Here is a 25,566-nt window from a genome sequence, read left to right on the forward strand (position 1 = left end):
CACTAGTAAAATTCAACCAATCAGTTTGAAGCATGTCATGATAGTTCAAATACCTGGTACAACAACAAAAGCTAGAAAAATTTGCAAAGATGTGCCTATCAGAATACATGAAGTAGATTTTTATGCAAATTTGATTGTTCTGGGAACAAAAGGTTTGGAAGTAGTACTGGGTATGGATTGGATGTCAAAACACCATGGATTGATTGACTGTGCCAAGAAGGCCATCACCATGACTAGTAACACCGGTGTGTTAGTAGAACATGTATCTGAAAGGCTGCCCAGAAAGTTTATCTGCAACCAGAGTGTAGCCCAACCAACTTTGGATCAGATCAGGGTCGTCTATCGATACCCTGATGTGTTTCCTGATGATCTACCCGGTATGCCCCCAGATCGGGATATTGAGTTTATCATCGAGTTAATCCCTGGAACAGGACCTATAGCCCAGAGAGCCTATAGTATGAACCCAGCAGAGTTAGTGGAACTGAAGAAGCAACTGGATGATATGTTAGCCAAAGGTTTGATCCAACCAAGTGCCTCACCCTGGAGATCACCAGTTTTGTTTGTGGATAAGAAGGATGGTGCCACTCGTTTATGTACGGATTACCGTAAGCTTAACGATGTCACCATCAAGAACAAGTACCCCTTACCCAAGATAGAAGACCTGTTTGACCAGCTGACCGGTGCCAAAGTGTTTTCTAAGATTGATCTTAGGACTGGTTATCATCAACTGAAGATTCGTGCAACGGATATCCCCAAGATTGCCTTCACCACCAGATATGGGTTGTATGAGTACAACGTCATGTCGTTTGGATTAACCAATGCCCCAGCTTATTTCATGAACCTCATGAATAAGATCTTCATGAACTTTTTGGATAAGTTTGTCGTTGTCTTCATCGACGACATCCTTATCTACTCCAAATCCGAAGAAGAACATGAGCAACATTTGGAGATTATCCTAGAAACCCTTAGACAGCACAATTTGTATGCCAAGTTCAGCAAATGTGAGTTTTGGTTGAAGGAAGTAGGATTCCTGGGACATATCTTGTCTGCAGGAGGAATTGCCGTAGATCCCACCAAGATCAAGACCGTTACAGAATGGAAAGCCCCAACCACTCAGACCGAGGTCCGCGCATTTCTTGGATTAGCGGGGTATTATCGCAGATTTGTTGAAGGATTTTCAAGCATAGCAAGACCAATGACTCAACTGTTGAAGAAAGACAAGAAGTTTGAATGGACTGATAAATGTGAAGAGAGTTTCCAGCAGCTCAAGAGCAGATTGACCTCAGCCCCAATATTAATCATGCCGGACATCACCAAGCCATTTGACGTCTACTGTGATGCCTCCAAGATTGGTCTTGGATGCATGCTGATACAGGAAGGCAAAGTGATATCATATCTGTCAAGACAAGTGAAGCAACATGAGCAGAATTATCCAACCCATGACTTAGAGCTGGCAGCCGTAGTCTTAGCCCTGAAAGTTTGGCGTCATTACCAAATGGGTAATCGATGCGAGATCTATTCGGATCACAAGAGCCTGAAGTACATTTTCACACAGAAGGAGCTGAATATGAGACAGAGAAGATGGATAGAATTAATCAAGGATTACGATATGGAAATTCACTACCACCCCGGCAAGGCCAATGTGGTAGCGGATGCCTTGAGTAGACTGCCGTGTCAACTGAACTCCATGATCGCAGAAGAGCAACCTAGCCTGCATCAAGAATTTGAGCAGTTTAGACTGGAGCTAGTTAGTGAAGGATTCCTAGCCAGCATAGAGCTTCAGCCTACCTTGATTAGTCAAATCAAAGAAGCACAGAAAGGAAATGCCAGCATTGATGGAATCAAGAGTCAAATAGCTGCAGGAAAGGCACCGGGATTCACCGAAGATAAAGAAAGAGTTATGTGGTACAACGGACGCCTATGTGTGCCATTGGATTCAGAGTTGAAGCAAGTTATCCTGAAGGAAGCTCATGACACCCTATACTCCATTCACCCCGGAGGAACCAAGATGTACCAAGATTTGAGGGAACAATTTTGGTGGCATGGAATGAAGAGAGAAATTGGAAGCTACATCGCCAAGTGTGATATCTGTCAGAGAGTCAAGGCAGAACATCAGCGACCCGCAGGATTGCTGCAGCCATTACAGATTCCCGAATGGAAGTGGGATTCTGTAGGAATGGACTTTATCACTGGTTTGCCCAAATCAAGTAAAGGAAATAATTCTATTTGGGTAATGGTCGATAGATTAACCAAGGTAGCCCATTTCATCCCCGTCAAGACCACCTACCAAGGCCCAAAGCTAGCTGAGTTATACATCTCCCGAATAGTCGCCCTGCACGGAACCCCGAAGTCAATCGTGTCAGATAGAGGATCCCAATTCACCTCAAGATTCTGGCAGAAAGTACATGAAGGACTAGGAACCCGGCTGAATTTCAGCACAGCTTATCACCCGCAGACTGATGGACAGACCGAGAGAGTCAACCAGATACTTGAAGACATGTTGAGAGCTTGTGTGCTGGAATATGGATCTAAGTGGGAAGACTGCCTGCCTTACGCAGAATTCTCGTACAACAACAGTTATCAAGCCAGCTTACAAATGGCCCCCTTTGAAGCCCTGTACGGAAGGAAGTGCCGTACCCCGCTGAATTGGTCGGAAGTCGGAGAGAGCCAAGTCTTTGGACCAGATGTTCTTCGAGAAGCTGAAGAGAAGGTGCACAAGATCCGCGAATACCTCAAGACGGCGCAATCAAGACAGAAGAGTTACGCCGACAAGAGACGTCGAGAGATGACCTTCGAAATCGGAGATTTTGTATATCTTAAAGTATCCCCCTTAAAGGAATGCAGAGATTCCAGCTTAAAGGAAAGCTTGCACCCAGATATGTTGGACCCTTCAAAGTTCTGAGTCGCCGAGGAGAAGTATCCTATCAACTCGAACTACCGGAAGAAATGTCCGCTGTGCACAATGTGTTTCACATATCCCTACTTCGGAAGTGCTTGGAAGTGCCGGAGAAGATGGAGGTGTTCAAGAATATCGATCACAGGTCGGTGGATATCAACAAGGACTTAACATATCGCGAGGTGCCTATTCGCATTCTGGAAGAAGCTTTCAGAACCACCCGCACCAGAAGTATCAAGTTCCTGAAGATTCAATGGAGCAATCATACCGAAGAAGAAGCCACTTGGGAGCGAGAAGAAGATATGAAGAAGGAATTCCCAGATCTCTTTAGTACCTAGTTTTCTTTAAGATCTCGGGACGAGATCTTTTGTAAGGGGGAAGGGTTTGTAACATCCCAAATTTCAAATCAATGAGAAATGGTGGTTTCCAAATTTCAAATGTTAAACCCAACAAAAACTTTTATTTTTAGAGTGCTATGCATAGTGTTTGTGCATTTGTGTGACATTGCCATGATGTGTTTTTGCAACTCTTACCAATGTACTCAAACCCTACCTCTGATCCTCTAAGATCAAGAAGAAAGCAAAACAAAAAGAAAAGAATAAAAGATGGAAAATCACAAAACCCTCACATATGGTTTGTGCCATTTTTGAAAATCTTCAACCTAGACCATTTTGGCTTGCACCATTAGTTGGAGAAGGTTACTAAACACTTATTAACACTTTTGGAATCAAAGAAACTCAAATCAAATCAAATTTGAATTCAAAATGAGCTCACATGCACTAATGGTCAAATCTGCCATTTTTAACATGATGCCTACTTTGAGCCTCTGTATTAAGAGATTTTCGAACCAAACAAATCCAACTCTTTGCACCTCATCCAAGACTTCATCAAGGAGAACAACTTTGCTCAAGAGCACCCCTGCAAACTCTCTCTGGATTCAAAGATATGATCAAGCAAAGTGGAGACATTGAAGCAGATTCAAGATTAGGCCAAATTTGAATTTTTGCAAATCAACTCAAATTTGACCACCACCACCACTAGGCTTCAATTATTATATGTTTGGACTCCACCAAAATTCACTGAAAATTTCCAAAATAACTTTCTTGCGGCCATTTCATCGAGCACCTGGTGAGCACCTTGCTGCCAACTCTAGACCTGCTAATATGCAACGTGTTTTTGCCTAAACCACTTTGCCTAGGTCATCAAAGACACTCTCCTACATCCTCTGGACCAAAGCCAAGCCTCAGAAACCAGGACATGCATGAGATCATCCAAAATTGTGCCATGCCGTGGCATGTCAACCTCTCACCATGCCATTCTTATTTCTACTCAATTCCAACATGTCAAACCATATCAATGCACCTCCTCTCACTCCCCTGAACACGCCAGTACCAGCCATCGTCAGCAGAGAGCACTAGACGCGCCAGCCCAAGGACGCCCAGTGAAGTCCACGACGCGCCAGAGCACGCCGCGACGCGCACTGGACGTGCCAGAGCGTCGAAGCCCCTCGTCACGCCCGTCCTCCGTTTGACCTCTCCGCGCGCCAGCAGCTTCCCCACGTCACCCTCTCCACGCTGGACACACTCACTGGCCCGTGGGAACGCTGTAGACGATGACCGCCTCGCCGACGTCCGCCATGGTACCGTGTGCCTCCGTCACGCGCCTGCCCTCGTCCTTGCCTCTTTTTCACCGCCGTCAAGCGCTGCGTGACCTCACTGACCCCACCAACTCGCGCGCGTCATCGCCAGTCCACCTGCGCCCCTGTAGCAGCGTCGCCATGACCACCACCTCCGCAGCACCTCGGCCTCGCCTCGCCGCTATAAAAGGAGGGCTCCCCGCTCCAAATCAAGCACACCAACAGCTTCCCCTCTCCTCTCTCGCCCTCCTCGACCCCTCTCTGCTAGACATTGCTCACCGTAGACCACCAATCGCCCCATCGCTACCCGTGAGCCACCGCAGAAGCTCACCGGAGATAGACGCCGTCCCCGGAGACGCCACTGCCGCGCACCTCGCCGTCGACCGCCGGAGCGCCGGTGAGCCGCCAAACCCCCTAGCCTCGCCGCCAGAGCCACGACATCTCGTCGGAGACGACGATGCTCGTCGGCCGCACGGTCTATTTCTAATCCTACGCCTCACGTTGATCGATACCGTTTCGGCGTTTAAACGCGCTGACGCGTGGAACCCACCTGTCAGGCGGCCCGCTGCGCTAGCCGCACTGCTGGGCCGGCCCGTTTTCTTTTTCTCCCTGGCCCAATTCCTTTTCCCGCCACAGCCCACCGTTTGAATTTCATTTGATTCGATTTAATTCAAATCCAATACTGGTGCCCACTTAAAATTTTAATAAAACAAAATCTACTGAACCAAATTTAATATTTTTTATATATTTGGAAAGCTTAGAAAATTATATAAACAACTACACTGGTCTCACCCTTAGATCCATGGTAGAATTACTGCGGCAAAAATAATAAGGCAGGGCCTTTTCAAACTTCAAACATTTATTAAAAATCAACCATAATTGATTTTGAGTTGTTTCCAACTCTCAAAAATCACATTTCATATTGTCTACCTGATTATGCAAAAATATTACATGGGTGTTTCATATGATCATGGGCTAGAATAAATAATGGCTATATGGCTATTTCTAGTCCATTTAATTTATCCAAAATTATTTATTAATTAGTAAGAGAGGTGCTATCTCATTTAAATCTTGTCTCAAGTAACTCAACATGAGGTAGTGACCATGGTCTATATCATCTCATCTTGAATTATTTGGTGATATTAAATTATAATTATGTTAGTGTTAAATTGTATGAGGGTGATACCTCATTTAAATCCTTTTCCCAAATGATGATTATGAAGTGTTGACTTTGGTCAACATGGGTTCATACATGATTATTTGAGGAACTTAAATCTTAACAAGATTCAATGAGAGGAAATTATTTCTCCAAGAACTAAAGAGAAGCCCTAATCAATATTTGTAATGAGAGGAAATGATTTTTCTTAAGAAGAAAACAAAGTCAACCATCATGATAAGCAATGTTGTGATGATAGATTAGCTTGTGTGAACCTTGTGTGTGCTTCATCTAGCTCTTAAGCTTTGATTGGTGATTGTTATCTCGTATCCATTTTTAGACGCTAGTACCGAGGAGTACCAGGAGGAGGAGGTCTACTTCCAGGAAGAAGAAGACCACTTTGATCAGTACACCAACCAAGGCAAGCTAATATTCTTGCAAGGTGCAAAGCTCTACCAGAGCAAGGCACACTCACCCCTTTACTTTATGCTTCATGATCAAATCCCAAGTTTTATCCTTACAGGCTTTTACCTTGATTATTAAAGCTTACTTTTATAGTTAACTTTGGTCTAAATATAGAGTACTACAAGAGTATCAAATTTAGCCTAGAGAGCTACAAGATAGTTGGCACCCCTCATGACTAGTGCTAGTGCTAACAAATAAAATTGACTACTCTAGATGGGAACATGTGAAGTGAAAGGACTTTGAAAGATTTTGAAGGTGAATATGACTTGAATGACATGATGAATTTGATTAAAAACTGATGGCTGGGTTTGGATGCGATACCTTTCCAATTATTTAGTACCCCCACAATACCTGATTATGGGTAGGGCTTAACTGGAAGTTTATGCATCTTAGTATGGGTTCCCTCTAAACAAGCGTCATAGGGGTTATGCCGAGGCTGCCTCCGTTGAAAGTGAAATGATGTGAACTAAGGTGAATGTCCGACCCAAGCCCTGTGCAGTTCCCAGGCTGACGGTTTGTCTTCACTGGGAGGCCAAGCTCATGGGGAGAGGTACCTATACTAGGGTATGTAAGTGAAAGGTTATGGTTGATGATCTGCGTACTGAGTTACGATTATTCAGGGTTATCCCTGACGGATGTAATCAAATGTTGTGGCACAAGTGTGCAACCTCTGCAGAGTGTAAATCTATTCGAATAGCCGTGTCCACGGTTACGGACGATTGGAAAGGCCATACTGTTCCATTGTCAGATGTTTTCTTGAAAAGGGTTGATGATTTGAATGGTGACTTGACTTAAAGCACAACTGAGTTGTGGGAATGACACTAATGTTCCCACTTAAGTTAGTTAGCAAATGAAGAGTCTTTTATTAAATGCTTGAACTAAAACTGGCTTTTCTGCAAATAAACCTAGAGCTTAGAACTATCTTAATAAAATTGATAGCACCTACACTAGTATTAGTTTGCGAGTACTTTAAAAGTACTCACGGCTGTGTCCCTGGCTATTCAAATGGCCAGACTATGAAGAGGAGCAGCAGTATGAAGCTGACGGCCAGCAGGATGTCTACGACCACTAGGAGTATCTTCTGACGTCAAGCGTTGGCCTGTGGATTAGATAGTCCACTACTACTACGCTTCCGCTAGGTAATGTGTTTGTTGATCCTTAGATCAACTATTTGTGTAATACTGGATCATGTGATCTATATTTGTGTAAGACGCGCCGCCGCTGAACGATAGGAGCACCAGTCTCGCACTTCTTCCAGGCTAGCCCTAACAAATTTCGAAACGCATGCCCAACGACAGCGTCTCCTATCTTCACGAGTCTGGGACCCCGATCGCCATCCGATCGAGAGGTATACGAGACTCCCTGTAGCATCCGAATTGGGCCAGAGAACTTCGACTTGCTATTGGCACAAGCCCGCAACTTGACAAGGCCCACAGCATACTTTTTTGAAACCTCCTTTTTTTCTCGGATCATGAACTTTCACATCGGACACCGGCGACCAACGCCTCCGGCGAACGACAGTCCAACCCTCCGTGTTGTCATCGAAGAAGACAGAGGGTTCTAGCACCGGCATTGGCTTGCAAACAGTCGATCCTGGATTTTTGCCCAACGGCATTGAAGGGGATGAGATCATACCTTCCATGGTGGAGAACAACATCGCCGCTCTGGCCGCCATTTGCTGTCCATCACGTCGTTTGATCCGCTTGAGATGTCTCCGCGTCAGATCCGCCGATCCCTCGACGAGGTCAGCATCACTCACCGGCGACGGAGTGCGGCACAAATACCTTACCGATCTTGCGCTGTCCCCCACAGCCGAAAACCCGTCTCCTTCCCCGTCGTCTTCCCCGTCATCTTCGTCATCAGCAGGCTGCAACATCCAGAAGCGGCTCCCACTGAACCACTCCGGCGAGCAGACACCTTCCCTGGCCGTCGAAACCCTTGCCGCCGTTTGGGTGGCGAGATCGCCATCCGTGTCGCCAGACGGGGTCCCAACGGTCATCTTGGGGCGTCCTTTCTCATTGGGGCAGTTGTTCTGTTGTCTGAATTTCTCATTGGCGGTGCTAATGGCTTAATTATCATGTCGGAGTTGTACTCTAGGTGGATTTGGTTGACATAGCTAATTAGAGATTACTAGGCCATGTTACATGGCAAATTTCCGTGAATTGTTTGATGGTGCATGGGTGTTTTTTGAATGCTACCAAATCATTTATGTTTTTTCTGCGAACATGCAAGCGAGGTGCTACAACAATTCTATGTGTCTCATGCGAATCCTCTACGGCGTGGTCTGGTCGGACTTTTTTTTGTCCGTCGGCTCCTTTTCTTTTTTTTGTTGTTGAATTTGGCTTTACTTCGATGATGAATCAAATGTGTTGTTGTCTTTTTGTTCTTCAATAAAGCATTTACAGGATTGGTGAGGAAATTAGACATGCTACATTAACACTTTTTTTTTGGTAAAAACAAAACTTTTTATTTTGCTTTAGTGAAGCTGTTGTGGGATCAGGATGCTCGATGTACACAATGTCACACTGGAGAATCCGCGGAGAATATACCCTCGAGGATGCCCAGCACTGCCCATGTGATAATCATGGTTCCTGGCTTTTACCTCCACCTCAACTTCGATCTATGAACGTGTTCAGTTTGTGACATTTTTCTTCGATTTGAAAACCCGTTTTGTCAAACGGAATCGGCCGTTTGGTTTGTGCCTATTGTAATGGGCATTTCAAATTTCGAAAACGCATGAATGCATGTAGCTACGCAGGCACGCATGGCGAAGAGCTGGTACGGGGAAAGGCATGCCAAGATCATCGCCAAGGCAACAACCCTTAGGCTTAGCCCAAAGATGAACGACATCATCTCTCCTAGCCAAATTGCCTTCATTAAATCTCGGAGCATCCATGATAACATCATGTACGTCAGGAACGTGGCTCGCCGGCTATATCAAAATCGCTCCCTGGCCTTACTCATCAAGCTCGATATTTCCAAGGCTTTCGACTCTGTCCGTTGGGATAACATTCTGGACTTGATGCACAAGCGAGGCTTCCCTCCAAGATGGAGTGCTTGGGTTGCTCTTCTCTTTACGACTTCGATATCCCGGGCCCTTCTGAACGGCATTCCCAGCAAGGAAATTTTTCATGGCCAGGGCCTCCAACAAAGCGACCGCTATCTCCAGTACTTTTAGATCGCGCTATGGACCCCTTGCCTAGGATTCTTGAGGTTGCAACTCAAGATGGTCTACTGAAGTCTTTGCCAGGAAGGTTTATCAAGTCCTGCATCACTCTCTACGCTGCTGATCTTGTGATCTTCCCAGCACCGGAGGCCCGTGATATTGAAAACTTGAAGGCTATGCTACAAAATTTTGGGAAGGTCATAGGGCTGATGATAAATGTGGAAAAAACCTCGTTGGCTCCCATTCGTTGTGACGAAATTGATCTCACAAGATCATCGGCCATGCTTCCCCGCCATGCTCACCCAATTCCCCATCAAGTATCTAGACCTTCAGAAGTATGATAGTGTATACATCGGGAAGTGACATACCATGTGCGGTGCATTATTGTATGGAAGGAGGGGATAAGAAAGAACTCACTATGCTTTCACAAATAACCATGGGGAAATCTCTTAATTATGATGATCAATAGGTGGCTTGCTGAAGGTCATTGCGGTGGTTATTCAGGGATGCGTTATAAAATGCGCATCCCATCATCGAGTCTTTCCCACATACAACAAGAATAAATATATAGATTATCTAGTTTGTGTTCTTAATCAATGCTAGTGGTAGAACCAATAACCCCCGAGAACATTTTAGCCTTATTGAAGTTCAAACTTAATTCTTCGTAGTGCTTTTCTATTTCAGTTATTTGTTTCGTAAAATAAGCCACAAAACTCGTTCAAAACAACACCTCAATTGGGATTCAAGATAGCTTTTAAGTAATCCTGATAAATAGAAACAAGGGGCGTTAAGACCTTTACTAGTAGCTCCTCGTGTTTCGATACGCTTATTTTGAAACTAGCTACAGTTTATCTATGTACTTGCAGTCATCAAGCTATTTTCTGGCACCGTTGCCGGGGAGCTCAGCGCTATTAGTCTTTTTTTTAGTTGCTAATTTATTTATTGCTCTGCTTTAGTTGTTTACGAGTTTCAGGTGAAACGCCATGTGGGACTACCAACATGAGATACAACTTCAAGCTGTGAAGAGCTCTAGCCCTACCATGGATGCTTTTATTCAATCAAATATATGCATCAATCCAAAAGGGTATGATATAAATCCAATGCTATTAGATTTACTGCAATCCAAGATATTTGCAGGAGATGATACTGAAGATCCATATGGGCATGCTGAGTATTTCGAAGATGTATGTGCAACTTTCAATTTAAATATCTTTACTGAAGATGGGGTTAAGTTTAAACTCTTTGGTCAGACCCTTACTGATAAAGCCCGGGCTTGGTATAACGATGATATATAACCCCCAAATGGAGGGGATCATCGTAGTACAATTCAATGTGGAAGTGGGGTATCGATCCACAAGAGTAAGAAGGAAAAGCTAATATTCACTACAACTAAATTGTCACAAGTTTTGGTTGATTATGCCTTAAACAATTTAATTGAGTTGTGGAAGCTGATTTGATGCAAGAAAATAAAGTGCAACAAAAATAACAATGTAAAGTGTCCCAATCCTCTTCACACAAGAGGACAAGACAAATGTTTTCTCTTATAGGAACAATGAACATGGGTTCATGGGTTCACTCAATCCTCCCTCTCAATCTATGGTGGTGATCATGTTATAGATAATAAAAGTACACAACATAGTCATGTTTTAATGCAGTTCATCTGGTTCGTCCTCATCTCTATCCTCTCTCCCACATGAGCATCCATGTGCGCCGGCAGCGGTAACCTCAGCATCTATAGGCGCGCTAGATAGCGCGCGTATCTACCTTCCGCCTCCACCCTGGTGTTCTACGCTTTGTATCTGTTGCCGCTGAAACGGTGCACATGTCGCCGACAATCTTCCCAATCGTTGTAGACTCCGGGATACCCTACCCCTGTACACGACATACGTCGGCATCTCTATGCACAAGACAAAATAAAACGTCAGTAGAAAATTGTTAGATGATATATATATATATATATATATATATATATAGGTCTGCTATTCTCGAACCGGTTCGAGAATAACTATTCTCGAACCCCTTCTGAACTTCCGGGTGTTTCCTAGTGAACTTCTCGACGGAATACCAGAATTGCATGTTCGTGCGTACAGTATTTTCATGATGATTTTCAAACCGCTTATCGGATTGATGCGTATAATATACCGTTGGATTCACACGGAAATTTCGCAACTTTTTTGTGTTCATTGTTTTTCCAAATTGTATATTGATTAAAACTAATTTGAAATATACAAAACAACGTTTTCGCGGATTTCCCTATTTTCGTACAGTTTTGGGGTTCCAGTTTTCAAACCGTTTATCGGAATGATGCGTATGATATGCCGTTGGAAAGGTGCTGACTAGGCGCACCTTTTTCATGAAGAACACTTTTCTAAATTCTTTATAGTTTAAGAGCAGATTTGAAAATACGTGATTACGTTTTTCGAACTTCTCGATTTTTCAAACTGTTTTTGGGGCTTATTTCCGAACCACTTATCGGAATGTTCCAAATGATATTGCGTTGAAAAGATATTGATTAGGAGAATCTTTTTCATGTTGAATGTTTTTCCAAATTCTAAATGGTTTTAGTTTAATTTCAGAAATACATAAAAGTGAAGATAACGTTGACACAAGAACATTTCAAAATTGGCTCATCTAGATTGATTAGGTGTGGCATTGCGATATGTTGGAGTATTAGTAGAGTTATATTGGTGCTAATTGTATGTTGAGTTGGTCGATTTGCGCAATCGGTGGTTGTACGGACGATTTCTATGGGTATGATTTCCGTCCAGAAAAATAGAGTGTATGAGGTGCTCGAATATAGAAGTGAACTTCCTTATATCTGTTAGTGAACTTCCGATCGCGGTATAAAAGTTTCAGGCATGTAATAAAATTATAGCGAACTTCCGTGGATGTGAACTTCTTCTTATCTGAATCTGAACTTCCCGACGGACTTCAATATTGCACACTTCTGAAACTTAGTCTACTTTGAAGTGAACTTCAGAAAATATAGCGAACTAATTCCGACGCATCTGAACTTCTCCAAACACATATCTGAACTTTCCCTTATCTACATCTGAACTTCCAGACGGACCTCAACGTTGTAAGGAGTGAACTTCCGTTTTCAAATATGAACTTCTATACGGGGAGTAAATTTCCATACGGAAGTAAGTGAACTTCCCCTTCTATCCACGTGAACTTCTCAGCGGAACACCATAATTTCATTGTTTCGGCGGACATTGTTTTGAGGTTGATTTACGAACCACTTATCGAAATGATGCATATGATATACCGTTGGAAAGATATAGAAATCCCACAACTTTTTTGTCATCAATGTTGTTCCAAATTATGTATTGTTTAAAATTAATTTTAAATATACAAAACCATTTTTTCGCGGATTTCTGCATTTCCATACAGTTTTTTCAGTCTAACTTTTAAATTGTTTGTCCGATTGATGCATATGATATACCGTTAGAAAGGTATGCAAATTGCGCAACTTTTTTATGTTCAATGGTTTTCCAAATTATGTATGGTCTAAGAGCAGATTTCAAACTACGTGAATCTGTTTTCCGAACTTCTTAATTTTTTGTACTATTGTTTCTAGATTTAAGCGAAATGTTGTTTTTTCGCGAGTGAACTTCAAATTTCTTATTCCAACTTTTCTTATATGTTTTTTTGAGTGAGAGATCTTTCAATTGCTTTATTCAGCAAATTCAAATGATTTGTCGAGTGAAAATAAACAAAATCAAAATTCACGACAGAAAAAATATTAGCCCCGAGCAAATAACTTTCCAGCTTGTTTAAAGTGAACTTGCGCACCATACAAAGTAAATTTTAGCCCAGAGCAAAGTGAATTTTGACAAAAGTAACTTTTCGGCATGTCAAAGGTGAACTTCCACACAGTACAAGGTATACAATCCAAAAAGAAAGTGAACTTCAGGCGCACTAAATTTGTCAAATTCTTGTTGCATGAACAAGTGAACTTCTATTTCTAGACGAATTGAAAATACAGAATAAAATAGTGAACCACTTTAGTGTGCTAACCGAACTGCAGATAATGTACACATAAAGTTTCCACCGATACCAAACAACTGTACTTTTGCAAGCTCAATAACTGAACTTCTCAAAGTTAATAAATCTATTTGTGTATGAACTTTTTTACAACTTATACAAAAGACTAAGAATAGGACCAGAGAGATAAAAACTAAATACAACAATCACCCTAAGTTTCTAATTGCAATCACTAGGTACTCACTTCAAATACAAAAATGAGTAAACTTCTTCTAGCTTTTTTAGATGAATTTCTATCACGGTCAAATTGAACTTCAACGCCATAGAGATAGTGAACTGCCAATTTCCGATAGTGAACTTCAGCTCCTGGAGGTCTTCTGGGTAGAATATAAATGAACTGCCAAAAGGATTAAAGTGAACTTAGTAATATTTCTAGAGTGAACTTGAAATGTAGCCAAAGTGAACTTCAGATTATTTTTATTTGTTTACAAATTGTATAGTTAGTTTTTGTTCTTTATGTGACTGCTTCGTATTAACAAATGAACTATGAACTTTTTAACGAGAATGAATTGAAGTTCCTAGTTAATGAATTGAAATTCTCAAACGGATAAAGTAAACTTTACTATACAATTACAAACTTTTTGAGAATGTTAACTTTGTGCGCAGGACAAAGTGAACCTCTCATTTTATCTACCAAACTTCTAAGATTTTAGATAGCGAACTGATGTAACCTGAATAACACACTCATGTGTTATTTTCCTCTAGAATAGTTGTTGTAGTTTTTATCACTTGACTTCTGACTTCTATACAACGCACCTTCACTACTTTATAAAGGTTAACTTATTTTTTTTCCTTGTTCTGAGAACTACTATATGCAGCACTTAATTAACTCAAAATAAACCAGAAATATGGAGTTGTGAGCTGCAATTGTCTAAGATTTTGCCAAAATAAAACAGTGGAAATTCATATAGCATTAGTTCATTACCAATCTCTAATGCAGTTCATATCGACGTGTAGTGCAGCTCACACCCGCTTGAGAACAGGATAGAGGCGAACTTTACGAGCTTGGTGTGCATTGCGCGCTTGTTGCCTGCCATATTTTCTTTTAAAGCCAGAATGTCCATATTCTTTTTTTTATAAGCAGATTGAACTTCTAACTCTTGTACAAAGAAGCACGAATGTAGGAAGAGTGAACTACTCATTTCTCTGTTTTCACAGGAGCGCACAAGTGATGTTGTTTACAACTGTATTCAGGTATGAATTTATAGCTTGACTAAGAATCTTAAAGAACTGATTGTAACTAGTTACCTGATTAAAAAAAGTGGCGTTTTTCCCAAACAACAGTGGTTGATGTACAGGCTCCACAGACCATCCTCCACAGCAGAGACATCAACATGCTCCAGGAGCTTGGGACCCTACGAACTTCCTGAGATAAATAAAGTGAGCTTCGTAAGAGCGAAAAATTATCTGATTTTCTAAACTAAACCTAGCATGCTTTTGTGCAGAACTTCCCAATCTAACAAAATGATCTTCCCAACAAGATCCAGTGTTGCATTTAGCAATGATTTTTTTTTCATAAAAGAAACTACTTGAGCTTGTATGAGTGAACTACTTTAGATAGTCATGTATGCATCTGCTATACTGCCCCGTATACAAGTATGTACTGCAACACTTTTTACACAATTTTACAATCATCAGTAATGAAACAAAAGAGAAATAGAAAAGAGAGAAAGCGCCATTTCAAGGAATCACAATAGCCATAAAGGTGAACTCCCATGGCAGCAATGATGTGGCTGCACCGCAGGACTGGAGCAGCCTGCCAAACTTGTTGCCATGAACAACACTGATCTCACCGGAGTGTTAGCACAAAAGAAAGACTAAACTTCCACGAATGAGCGACCTGAACTTCACAGAAATAGGATGAGGATTAATTGACATTTTTTGGACAGAAAAAGGCAACTCCTGACATACAAATTGAGATTCCGGAAAAAATTTGATGAAGTTCTCAACAATAGTATTCTGTAATCAAAGAAACAACCAATAGTTATTGTGTTTTTCAATTCTTTGCATCAACAAGAAAACAACAAAAAAATCTGCAAAATAAAGTCAAACATCGCTAACCAGGTGTAGTAAATAACCTGACTCGTACACGTTCAGTACAAGCAGCTCACTTCCTTCTTCCCACCTCAGTTAAATAGAATCTCACTACTAGTGTACTAGTACTACAGTGCGTTGGTCAAAAAAATGCAGACTCCGGCAGTTCAAACAGGAAATTATAAATTTGCACCTAACTTTTTGCTCACTCAATCTCGCTGTGGTTCTTCCAGCATAGCTATTCAGAAAAGTATACTGCCCTGATAATGATGAACTTTAGGCACATACGGGGTGAACTTCCCAACTATAAAACTTCGCGGTAAAAAATGAACTCCTTGAGTCAGAGAAGCGAACTTGCATTTTAAATAAAGCAAATTTGCATTTTAAATAAAGCGGACTTCACAGTTTTTATATCTGAACTTCCCGCACTAACTCTGTGAACGAACTGCGCAAGCTTTCTAAACTACAGATAATGTGTGGCTAGGAAGCGACACACGCTACAGTCAGATTTATATATAGTACTTATTCAGAGGCCGCTCGACTTCATGCGCGCAATAGGTTGCTCAACTGGATGGGAAAGGATAAACTTGCCCAGACTGAGATGGTGCCGTTTCTGGTCAACACGGGGCTAAGGCTGCCAGCATCTAGTGTTTCCATGACGCGCGGTGGAGCAATCAACAAGGCTGGGGAATGCAGGATGGTCGGAGTTCTTCCTGTGGGCGGCCTTGGAGGAGTGGCACCGGCGGACCTAGGCGGTGGTGCGGAGCATGTATCGAAGTTCAATGCCCAAAACAGGGCAGTTCGGTTTAAAGAATTGGTCAGGGTAGAGCCAGTTGGCGGCCAGGGACCCCAAGTATCTCTGGTGGCCACCAAACCACACTGGACTGTCAGATAGGTACAGTTCACAAACCTGAAGATGGAGCTGCACATATGGGCAAAAAAATGAACTGACTGCATTTCAACAAAAATAAAGTGAACTCTTCCGCCAATAAAACCGAACTCGACAAAAAGTTGACTTTCACGAGGAACTAAATAATAAATGCACTATCTAAACCCAATGGATCGGATGTCCTTTCTAAAATAAAAAGTGTATCATGACATTGTTGGTACATTTGTGTAAGGCAGCAAACTGAATTAGGGAGCTGCCAATATGGAAAGCTGCGAGCTGTTCAGAATGTAGAGCGTGCTACCAAAAAAATACAGAAGCTATGTTAAAAGCACTGTACTTCACTGACCAGCGAACACAACGAACTGCTGAATTAATTCTTGTGTTTCAAGATACTAGTCCATAGCAGTAAATAAAATAGTATAGAAACTACAGAAGTTCTTTGGAGGCCGTTGGAGTGGGGAGCTCGCCTAGTGGCTGCGGGCACCCTGACCTGTGCTCGTAGTATGGACAGGCAACAAGGACGGGGGTGGCGGCCCCTGGCATCGATGCCACTCCTCTCGGTGTGAACTACTCGCTAGAAAAAGGGTTGACTTCTAGCCAAGTATGCAGTTCTATAGGATGTATCGTCCTCCTAGCTGTAATGTCGACCTCCAGAACTTGGTGTCGCTGTAGTACGCAGTGCAGGGCACCAAGCCGCTTGACCGGGAGGTGCGTGTCGGAGCCCAGAGCGGCGAGCGCGGAAGTTAACAGCGACCCACACGATAGTTCCAGGTGACGCACGCAATAGTTCAGAGCGACGAGCACGGGAAAAACATGGGCGACGACGGGAGGTCATGGTTTGTGGGATCCCAGATCTGCGAAAGTTGGCCTCGTGTGACACACTCCCAATCCTAGGAGCAGCTATCTACAACGCTTGAATTGGAGTTCTGGAGATGTAGCCGCAGGACATTGCAACCTCGCGCAGAAGGTCTCGGCCAGGGAATCGGCGGCGCAGGCCCTTGTCCAGGGAACGGCGGCGGTGAAGGTGTGGTCCTTCAACCAAGGAGACGGCAGAGCTGGTCTCGTCCAGGGAGAAGGAGGCGCAAGCCCTTGGCCAGGGAACGGCGACGACTGGATCCGTCGCGCCAGCGAGGAAGAAGGCGGGCGGGAGTATGGCTGCGCGGCGGAGAGGAAGAAGGCGGGGCGGGACTATGGCTGCGCGCCGACGAGGAAGAAGGCGGGCGGGAGTATGGTTGGGCGGCGACGAGGAAGATGGTCGGAAGGAGTATGGCTGGGGAGGAGTGGGCGGCGCCGCTGATCTAGGGGGGCAGGGAGCTAGCGAAGGAGGGGATTTGGGATTTTGTTCGGGATGAGGGAGTTCACGAACGTGCGGGACAGGTGAGGTTTCACGGGCGGTTCGGTTCGGAACGTGGTTTCCTCGGTTGGTTTTAGGGGGTTCGAGAATAGCTATTCTAGAACCCTCTTAAGGGGGGTTCGAGAATAGTTGGGCTCTATATATATATATATATATATATATATATATATATATATATATATATATATATATATATATATATATATATATATAGCAGCACTATTCTGCAACCAGTTGCAGAATAATATTCTGAGCACCGACTCGTACTTCTCTGGACACGGTCTTGGACTTCCCCGGAACTTTTTGCAGTGTGCGTTCGTACTTCTCTATGTTCTTCACAGAATCCATGATTCCGTCACGAAATCGATTTGTTTAGTGTTCAAAATTTGTCGGAACTATGCAAATGATATACCGTTGGATAGATAATGAAAAACCGCAACTTTTTCATGTTCACACTTTTCACAGATTTTGCACGGTTTAAATTTAATTTTTAAAATACGAAAACGCTTCTATATGGCCAGAAAACGAACTTTTAGTTCGATTTTCGAATCGCTTATCGAAACTGAGCAAATGATATACCGTTGGAAAGATAATGAAATTGCGCAACTTTTTCATGTTTTAAGTTTTTTCAAAATCCTCACAGTTTTTGAACAATTTTGAAAATACCGAGTTTCGGACGTACTCAAAAACGAGCGGACAGTAATTTGGGTGAATTTTTTCAACCGTATGTCGGAATGATGCAAATGATATGGCGTTGGAAAGCTATGAACTAGGCGCAACTTTCTTATTCCAATTGTTTTCTCTAATTCCTTACAGTTTAAGAGAAATACACGAATTACTGTCCGCCCGTTTTATGTGACGGGCACCGAATGATTTCCCCGCGATTTTTATTCGAAGTATTTAAACAATTGAAATGATATACGGTTGGAAAGCTGTCAAAATGGCGCATCTTTTTTGTATCTACCATTTTTACCAAATCCGAACGGTTTAAAACTAATTTTAGAAGTTTTGAAATCATGTTTCTAGTATATTTTGCGGAATAACGATTTGAATTTGATGGATTAGATCAATTTATTTGTTGTAAAATGTTGTAGGTAATGAAATTACACATATACTCTACCATATAAACCTTTTAGTGACAATGATTGAAGTGGTTGGTGATCAAATCGATGAGATTTGCACAATATATTTCCGCCCCATAAAAACAGAGCATTGAACTTCCCTCGACACAAACTTGCACTTTTAGGGAAATGCGGTTGTACTTCTCGGCGCTGTTTCACGAAAGTGTTCAGTAAAATTACTATAAGTTTCTCATACGGTGTCCGTTTGAGGTCCACTACCACACAAAATGATCAGCACAACCACGCGCATCTGAACTTCCCACGACATGTCCTTGTACTTCTTGGCCTTCGTGGTTGTACTTCTTGGAAATGTTTTGATACTAGTGTGTTTTACAAAAACTAGCATGTGTGCTTCAAAATGATAATTTTAGATTGCCCCTATATTCTATTTAAGAGATTCTGCACTTCTCGGATCTTAATATTTGAACTTCACAACGTTGCTATGTGAACTTATGTGGGGGTATTTTCTTCATGTAATTACCGCTTGTACTTCATGTTGTCTCCGCCTGTACTTCTCGGAATCACTGCTCGTACTTCCTTGCAGATGAAGGGATTATTTTTGTTTTTTCTACATTTGGACTTTTTCGGGTTTCTTGTACTTCCTATATTAAATGGGTGTATTGCTCGTATCAAATGGTTGTACTTCTCATTGTCAAGTATAAGAACTTCCTAACGGGTGATGGGACTATTGTTGTTTTTTGCTATGTGAACTTATGTGGGAGTAATTTCTTTGAACACTTTTAATTCATGTAATTACCGCTTATACTTCTTGTTGCCTCCGCCTGTAATTCTCGGAATCACTGCTCGTACTTCCTCACAGATGACTGGATTATTTTGTTTTTTCTACATTTGTACTTTGTCGGGTTTCTTGTACTTCCTATATTAAGTGGGTGTATTGTTTGTGTCGAATTGTTGTACTTCTCATTGTCAAGTATATGAACTTCCTCACAGGTGATGGGATTTTTTTTTGTACATTTGGATTTTGTCGGTCTTCTTGCACTTCCTATATTCAGTGGGTGTACTGCTCATGTTGAATGGTCTTCTTTGCGGACAATGCTCAGTACACCCACTGAATATAGGAAGTGCAAGAAGACCGACAAAATCCAAATGTACAAAAAAAAATCCCATCACCTGTGAGGAAGTTCATATACTTGACAATGAGAAGTACAACAATTCGACACAAACAATACACCCACTTAATATAGGAAGTACAAGAAACCCGACAAAGTACAAATGTAGAAAAAACAAAATAATCCAGTCATCTGTGAGGAAGTACGAGCAGTGATTCCGAGAATTACAAAGTGAGGCAACAAGAAGTATAAGCGGTAATTACATGAATTAAAAGTGTTCAAAGAAATTACTCCCACATAAGTTCACATAGCAAAAAACAACAATAGTCCCATCACCCGTTAGGAAGTTCTTATACTTGACAATGAGAAGTACAACCATTTGATACGAGCAATACACCCATTTAATATAGGAAGTACAAGAAACCCGAAAAAGTCCAAATGTAGAAAAAACAAAAATAATCCCTTCATCTGCAAGGAAGTACGAGCAGTGATTCCGAGAAGTACAGGCGGAGACAACATGAAGTACAAGCGGTAATTACATGAAGAAAATACCCCCACATAAGTTCACATAGCAACGTTGTGAAGTTCAAATATTAAGATCCGAGAAGTGCAGAATCTCTTAAATAGAATATAGGGGCAATCTAAAATTATCATTTTGAAGCACACATGCTAGTTTTTGTAAAACACACTAGTATCAAAACATTTCCAAGAAGTACAACCACGAAGGCCAAGAAGTACAAGGACATGTCGTGGGAAGTTCAGATGCGCGTGGTTGTGCTGATCATTTTGTGTGGTAGTGGACCTCAAACGGACACCGTATGAGAAACTTATAGTAATTTTACTGAACACTTTCGTGAAACAGCGCCGAGAAGTACAACCGCATTTCCCTAAAAGTGCAAGTTTGTGTCGAGGGAAGTTCAATGCTCTGTTTTTATGGGGCGGAAATATATTGTGCAAATCTCATCGATTTGATCACCAACCACTTCAATCATTGTCACTAAAAGGCTTATATGGTAGAGTATATGTGTAATTTCATTACCTACAACATTTTACAACAAATAAATTGATCTAATCCATCAAATTCAAATCGTTATTCCGCAAAATATACTAGAAACATGATTTCAAAACTTCTAAAATTAGTTTTAAACCGTTCGGATTTGGCAAAAATGGTAGATACAAAAAAGATGCGCCATTTTGACAGCTTTCCAACCGTATATCATTTCAATTGTTTAAATACTTCGAATAGAAATCGCGGGGAAATCATTCGGTGCCCGTCACATAAAACGGGCGGACAGTAATTCGTGTATTTCTCTTAAACTGTAAGGAATTAGAGAAAACAATTGGAATAAGAAAGTTGCGCCTAGTTCATAGCTTTCCAACGCCATATCATTTGCATCATTCCGACATACGGTTGAAAAAATTCACCCAAATTACTGTCCGCTCGTTTTTGAGTACGTCCGAAACTCGGTATTTTCAAAATTGTTCAAAAACTGTGAGGATTTTGAAAAAACTTAAAACATGAAAAAGTTGCGCAATTTCATTATCTTTCCAACGGTATATCATTTGCTCAGTTTCGATAAGCGATTCGAAAATCGAACTAAAAGTTCGTTTTCTGGCCATATAGAAGCGTTTTCGTATTTTAAAAATTAAATTTAAATCGTGCAAAATCTGTGAAAAGTGTGAACATGAAAAAGTTGCGGTTTTTCATTATCTATCCAACGGTATATCATTTGCATAGTTCCGACAAATTTTGAACACTAAACAAATCGATTTCGTGACGGAATCATGGATTCTGTGAAGAACATAGAGAAGTACGAACGCACACTGCAAAAAGTTCCGGGGAAGTCCAAGACCGTGTCCAGAGAAGTACGAGTCGGTGCTCAGAATATTATTCTGCAACTGGTTGCAGAATAGTGCTGCTATATATATATATATATAGATACCCTGCAACTGGTTGCAGAAACTCTATTAGATACCCTGGGTGTAGAATAGGCAATTCTGCACCCAGGTCGCTACACCGAGCCAGACCGCCTAATTTTGTTGCAGTGGCTCGCGACGACCAGCGTCGTAATTTTACCTTTTATATGTTTATTTTATGCTGACGGTTTCTTTCAGAGTTTGGTAGTGGGGTCTGGGAGCCCACCACTCCCGTTACCTCATTTTTTTTCACCTGCTTCTAAATCAGGCGCACAAGGCGGCGATACGGTTCGGTATTGAAGGCGAAGACGGTGAGCGGCCGATGGCAGGCGGCGGGTGTGCTCTGCGTGCCCTCGGCTCCGTTGGAATCGGCGGCGCCGTGATTGTCCGGCTAGATCGGCGAAAATGGCGGCGTGGTGTAGACGAGTGGCCGTTGCTGCGGTTTTCTGTTTGCAGCCATCTCCTGCTCCGTCTCCGATTCTCCTCCGTCGACCGCCTGCAGCAGCTGCCGCCGCCCCCGACCTTGTTCTCTGGCAGCAGCCGCGATCCCCGACCTCCACGAGCTGCCATAAGCAACAACCACCTCTGTTACCTGAGCCCCAAAATCGTCCCAACCTGCAGATCTTGTCCATATCCCAGGACGATTCCAAAGGTTCGAGATGTTCCTCGACACCTGGTTCCTTCTCCCGCGTGGCACCTACCCACTCTGCTCACCTCGTCATACGTATAAGGTACATCTCGCTTCCTCCTTTTTTCTAATCTGCTGTGTTCCCCACTTCCCCTGGCTAGTGGATTGGATCTATATCTTCATACTATTTTAGTAGCACCCTGGGTTGGGAGCAAAAGTAGGCAACTGAAATTGGACCGGCGTCCCGCGGCGGCTGCCACAACGCTAGCAAGTGGACACGAACTGAGTAAGGATGGCAATTTTACCCACGGGTGTGGGTACCCGCGGGTACCGTACCCGCATGGGCAGGGTATAGGTACACTTTTATACCCATGGGTAGTACCCATACCCTGCTCGTTAAGTCATGGGCAGGGCACGGGTATAGCCTCATACCCGCGGGTATACCCATACCCTGCCCGTTTATTGTCCAATTCTTACGTGACACGTCTACTTTTGTTGACTTATAAGTTAGAATATAAGAATGTGAGATTTATATTATATTAATTGTTATGTACTCAACTACCTGTTATTGAGTCCAGATAATTAATTTTTTTAAATCAAATTTGATATCAATAAATATAAAATTGTAATACTGGTATACAATTTAACCTACCCATCGGGTACCCAGTGGGTACGGGTACCCGCCGGGTATGGGTATGGGTAAAGTTTTATACCCATGGGTACGGGTATGGGTAGAAGTTTGTACCCATTGACTATATGAGTATGAGTATGGTATTGCTTTACCCTGCCCATACCCTGCCCATTGCCATCCTTAGAACTGAGCATCTACCCCTTTGCAATTTTACGTCAACTTGCAGTTTGGGTACTGGCTAAATATGACTTTCATTGGTAAGTTCATCCATTGTCATCTCCTAATTCGCACGGAGATACCAATATTCAATTCCAAAAGATAGGTTACATATGTACTGTGTCTCAAACTAGTGCTAATTATTGATTTCATTTGTTCAAATGGAAGTACGACTGATTCTTTAACTTGATTTTGTTGTAGAGATCCAGGTGGGGCATAACTGTATAACGTCGTTCCAGCTCTCTAGTTTGTTATGTGTAGCTTTTCAAGCCTGTCAATTCATTTATTCCGGATTAGAAACTTATGATTAATTCAAAGCCGACTTCATATGTACATGTCTTCATATTTATTATAGTCCATAGATTGTTTGGGGAGCAGAAAATGGAATTATTTGTCTGTTTCTGTTCAGGTTTTATCGATTCCATTATTCAGGATTTGAATCTCAAATTATGGATTTTGTAGTTGGTTTGCAAATTTTATGATGATGCCACTCCATCACTTAACACACTCTATTTTTATAGTCACACTCCTCTAATAATTATGGATTTTGTGGTTGGTTCCTTTCCTAATTTTCGGTCGTGGGTTATAACTTATAACCCATCACCGTCTAATCGAGGGCATCATGCGTGGCAGGCGGTTCAAAAAATTTGGGGATGACTGCTATGACGATTAGAGCTGTCATGGTGAGCATGGGCAGCCCGGGCTGTCGAGGGCGTAGCACGCAGCTGGGCTTTGACCTCAAGGTACAGCGTGTCGCTTCAACCTTTCTTTCTTCTCTGTACGGCATTGTGTAATTAATTACCGTGTCTCTGTTCCATTAATTTCTTGATTGTCCAGCACATTATGCCACCATATGTTGGGTACCTAGATACTTACGTATCTGGAGACTTTTGGTTAGCTGCCTATTAAATACAGATAGATTCTGTATTATTTATACTTTCACATTACATCTGATTTGTGTCGGCACGTGATTTTCTTACATTGTTCGTTGGGTTGAATTTTTCACATAGTCCAGGACTCTTATGCATCATAGTCCATAAATCTTTTGGGCAGATGTTCTCTGCATATTTTATCGATCCATTTATTCGTGATTGGAAGTTCAAAATTCTGTTTTTTTGTAGTTCAGGAGTAGCTAGCTCCCATGTGTTGGTGTATTTAAACATTTTGGCAATACTAGCATATGGTAGCCTTTTAAATAATATAGAGGTGCAGTCTCTGCATCTTGTAATTGTAATTATGTATTGTCAATTATGCTTTCTTAGGTGTTCAATGCGTTCAATGCCAGAAACTCGATGAGCTGAATGCCTGAATATATTAAGGTTATTACAGGAACCACCTCTTTGTGGCCACCGTGGAGATAACTATTGTACCCTAGGTAATGAAAAAACACTACTATAATTTGTCTGTTCCACAGCTGGAGAGGTTTATGTTACCCTCGTAAGCTTATTTTCATGTGTATCCAGACTCTTATCTCCGAGTTTCTTGGCAAGTTCACTTCAGTAGTCACTCTAAGTTGGTAGTGGCAACTGTGGTTGGTACCTATAATTTAACTTCGTTTTTCATTATAGAAAGAGCCACATCCTATAATTAAAAGAGCTGTTTCTAGGTAAATTTATCCCCTATTAATAAAACATAACAACTCTTTTCTATGATTATAGGATGTGACACTTTCTTTAACGAAGAAATAAAATTTTCCACAACAGGATTTTATTTAAGTTTCAACTTTTAAGATACATCAGGTACGTGATGTGTTATCTTTTTTCCTTGTGCAGCACTCTTGGGAGCATATCGATATACTAGGTCGTGCCTTCTCGGATATCTTGTTGCCTTCTTGGCATGGAAGAAACATGGATATATTTACCATTGTTTTTGACCAACTACCTGCTGCATGGCTTCCCCTCCTCTAAACATCAAGTGGAGCGACATAAAGTTGACGTCGCCGACATTATGTAGTTTCTTTTGTTAGAGATCATCATGCCTGATACATGAGCTATAATTATCTCTGATTTGAATTGTGTATGCACTGGGCTTCACATGTAAACTATTTCGTCTACACAAGTATTATGTGTTGTTTGCTAGATTGCTGTTGTATACACTGGGCTTTCTTACTAAATCTCTCATACAATTGCTGTTGTAAGTTGCTAGATTTTAAATGCATAGTAGGATCGTGATTTTACGGCACATGAGGTGATGTGATTTTGCAGGCACATTCAGCCTTCTTATGACACTTTTTTTTATTAAGGGTGTGTATAATCAGGCCGGCCAATTTTTACAAGTGCAGTAGCGTTTCTACATTGGAACATCCATTAGCTCGTTAGTAGTATTGTTAAAAGAAAAAAT

The 25,566-nt window shown here is 41.9% G+C and overlaps 1 long non-coding RNA gene across 1 annotated transcript; it reads left to right on the forward strand.

Moving 5' to 3' along the window:
• Positions 1–23,196: 23,196 nt before the first annotated feature.
• Positions 23,197–25,306, forward strand: LOC139834138 (uncharacterized). The gene is made up of 3 exons (XR_011749532.1): positions 23,197–23,969; positions 24,489–24,601; positions 24,999–25,306. It is a non-coding gene; the product is annotated as an uncharacterized lncRNA (long non-coding RNA).
• The last annotated feature ends 260 nt before the right edge of the window (positions 25,307–25,566 follow it).

Source organism: Lolium perenne, chromosome 7 (assembly GCF_019359855.2).
Source record: "Lolium perenne isolate Kyuss_39 chromosome 7, Kyuss_2.0, whole genome shotgun sequence".
In the NCBI taxonomy this organism is placed as follows: Eukaryota; Viridiplantae; Streptophyta; class Magnoliopsida; order Poales; family Poaceae; genus Lolium; species Lolium perenne.